Source organism: Ammodytes marinus, assembly GCF_949987685.1.
Source record: "Ammodytes marinus genome assembly, chromosome: 13".
Lineage (NCBI taxonomy): Eukaryota > Metazoa > Chordata > Actinopteri > Uranoscopiformes > Ammodytidae > Ammodytes > Ammodytes marinus.
This window is the reverse complement of record NC_137217.1, coordinates 3,381,877-3,385,733: the sequence shown is the minus strand read 5'-3', so window position 1 is coordinate 3,385,733 and position 3,857 is coordinate 3,381,877.

The window sequence follows — 3,857 nt, the reverse complement described above, 5'->3', positions numbered from 1 at the left end:
CAGATTCTAGTGATATGAAGCATTTGAAGATACTCAAAGAAATGACTTCACAGTGAGCAAAAATACAAATGTATGATCCGGCGAACGTTAGTATTACAGTCAAGAGAGGGTTAAACCCCCTTTCTCCCCCATTCTGATGCTTGGTTTGAACTTCAACATGTTGTGCTGTCCAGGTCTACATGCCTAAATGGCATGCATTGAGTTGCTGCCATGTGATTGGCTGATTAGTTTTTTGATTTAACAAGAAATTGAAATGGTACAATAAAGTGGCTGATGAGTATATATGAATGTGGAAGGTATTGTTCTTTAAATAGCAGTTCTACCCCCAAAAAATCATAGTTTCACTTCCTGGAAATGTTCCGGAGCGTTCAGCCAAATTCATAGCCTTCATCAGCAGGGAGGAGTTTGCTAACTTGTCATGGAGATGGTTCAGTTGTTATCATCCAACCCAATAAGTAATTGTGTTGAAGTGAATGTGGTGATAACTGGGTAGAGACAGCAGCTGTGTGGAAAAAGTTCATTAGTGAAACAGCAAGGACCCTGGATAAGGGACTGAATAAGAGCGAGGAGAAACAGCCGACATCAGCAGTCTGCGAATGCCTAAACCACTCAAAGCATGAGCACTGGAGAAGTGGTTCACAACTGATAGCAGAGAGCTAACTTTAAACTTTTTTCAATTCCAACGTTCCTCTTCCTTATCAAAACCTCAGGCCAGATGCTTAGACGTCTGTATGGCTTCACAACTGTGTGAAAGTACAAATGACAGACATATACATTGTTCTCATTGAGCTATTGACCACATTCACCTGGTTTTGTTTTGAATCTCAACCAATGGCACATGCAGAATGCATTCCCACTCCCACATGGTGCTGTAAATGGAACCAGCAATGCCCCTATACATCCAATTACATATCAATTATGTGTGTCGCTCATTAGAACAGTGAAAAGAACAATCTCCCAGCGCACAGTGAACATTACACACAGCTTGTTTATAGTGCCCATATCACCAATTCACTTCTTCACGATTCATGATGACATTAAAAGATCATTAACAGAGAGATTTAACCAGCAGCCGTGTTGAATACAAAATGAATCTCACAGTTCTTAGATTTCCACCAGGTGGGCTCATTATTCCTTTATTAATATAAGTGGATGTAAATGTGTGGTGAATGGCATGAAATTTTTTTTTATGTGCTTGCTTTACACACAACTGGACCATAGATAGTTTGTTCGGAGATTTGAATGTGTTAGAAGCATCTATGGCACACAGGAAGAAGACACATCCACTTACACGCACTACTTTTTATGAGGACCACTTCACTGTTTGTTTGCTGAATATTTTTGACATTGTCGTTTTATGAGAAACCCACAACTGTTTTTTCGTTTTCATTTTCCAGATGCAAATGTAGGGATGGGTATTGAGAACTTCATTTGTAACGGTACCTGACTAGTCAGTAGCGAAATATGGATATGCTTCTTGACAAATGAAGCTGCTATTGGTATGTTGTTTAAGTGTATGTTTACTTTCTGCAGTCCAGGCTCACTTGAAGGTTCAGTAAGCGGAATGGTCAGTTTAGCTAACTTCCTGTCAGTGACTGCAGTTAGCAGTCCCCTCCCTCGTCCCTACGTCACCACATTAATGCACTGTGGTCTTCAAGCAGTGAGTTATCTAGCATCATCTCAGATCCGTAAGTGTGATAAAAACAAACTAAACAGACATTGGGAAGGATTTTTACCTGAGACGGGTGCCGGTTTGTAGCGTTCTCTCTTCTGATTGGTTATCAGCAGTGGGATCCCCGAAAAGTTTATTTGTCGATTACATGCAGGGCGAGTGACTGAGAGATCGGCTTTATGAAACGTGCACACTATATAAGTGATGACTGTATGAATAAAGAGCGATTTTACAATGATATTTGTCAGGACTCACGGCACAGCAGTCTCTCCTTCTCCTCTGTATGTGTTGTGTGTTTTCCCTTGTCTGTCTGTCCCTCTTGTTCTCCCATTTGTCTGTCTCCCTGTTGGCATGTGGGTGTGGCGGCACTCTGGGGCAGACTGCTCCAGGTGTTCAGCGCCAGAGTACACTACGTACCAGAGCAGTAAATTACCTGAGATCAGGATTACCTATAGCCCCTTTTACACAGCCAGTGAAAGCCGGGAATATGCCGGCCTTTCGGCCCTCCGCCCTGCTGTATAAATGCGACAGTTGCGGAACGAGGGAAGAAAGGTGCGAGAGATTGTTCCGGGAATTTTACTACCTCGGGGGGTAGTAAGATTCCCGACACAATCAGTTCCGCCTCTCTGTTTAAATGCTCCAGCTTGTTGTTGCGGAACAGGGGGGCGTTTGACGTTCCATAGCCTACGTTCTAAACATGCGACCATGTTAGCAGTTGAAGGACGTGTGTTTAACATTAATCACGGCGGCCTGATGTCCCGTAAAAATCACCAAATAAAAGGAACGGCGTATAATCTATCTGATCATGAGGTCCGTTGCTCAATCCAAACCCCCGCGCTTCATTTTGCAGAGTGTATGAGTCTATTTCTGCCCAGGAAAAGTTGTACAATGGGAAAGCTAGGCTAGGCTAAGTAAGGGATAAAGTATAACGAACGGGTCACTTGCTACAAATAAAGACCGACAAGCTGAAGCAGGAGCCCGACGCGCAGCGGAGGGCTCTTGTTCAGCTTGATGGTAGTAGTAGTAGTAGTACGCCAGTAAATAGGAACGACCAAGGATACGACCTAGTATCGGGGGAATAGTCTGCTCGCCCCGCTAGACTGTCTGCTTCAGCTGACTGAAGGCTCCGACTCAGCTGTTAGCCACAGAGCTACTGTTTTGCTAACACAACTCAAGAGGTGAAGCGGATTGATTTTGTCAGTTTGGTTAACAGTCCCAGTGATGTTGGACTCAGCGCGTAGCGAGATCAACTGGCACATCGTGGGGACAGTAAAATACGGCCCTCTTACTGCAAGCTCCAGCACTTCTGCTCTCAATTCACCGGCCATTGTTGTTGTTGTAAAGCAGCTGACCGGCGCGGCGCTAAATGTTTACGTCACCTGACGCTGTGTACAAGCACCTCTTTCATTCCGGAGCGCTGTGTAAAAGGAGCTACTGATGCGCCAGCAGGCCGGCGTTGCTTGGCTCTGTGTAAATAACACAGAAGCAAGCAAAGCCGGCATATTGGAGTGATGTTGTTCCGTCAATATGCCGCAATCTCTGTGTAAAAGGGGCTTATGTTTGCTGTTTTCTTCTAAGTCTCAGTTGGAGTTAGTTTAACTCTGCTCCTCTTTTTCTTCCGTGCCAGTTGCCTCCGCTGTTCAACTTTCCTGCTCGCCTGCCTGCGGGTTCCGGATATCCACTTGCCTCTGATCGCCACGCCATTCAGCCGTCCAGTGTCCTGCCAGCCTGCCTAAAATAATCATTGTTCTAAACTGACTACCTGGGTTTTCTGTTTGCGTTTGGGTCATCCCGAGCTATCATAACAATATTAACATAAATAAATTGCTTACTTCACTTTTAACTATATTTGATGGAATATAGCTAAAAAAGTGAGTCAAACCATCAACTTGATAACTTACAGAGACAACATTATTAATCTGAAGCAGTGCAGCATTTCTGAAAGCTGTAGCAATCTTACTGGTTATTTCTACCAAAAATAACCATACAAAAATATATATAATCTTTCCATGTCTCGTCCTTATATTTTGCAACACATTATGGAGAGCAATTTCAATAAGAATATCAATAAGTATCGGTATTGATAAGCAAAATCATTATTGTTGTACAGTATGTATCAATTAAATCCTAACGATACCCATTACTAGTGCTAAGGGCTTAAGATGCATTCCAAGTTCCACAATGT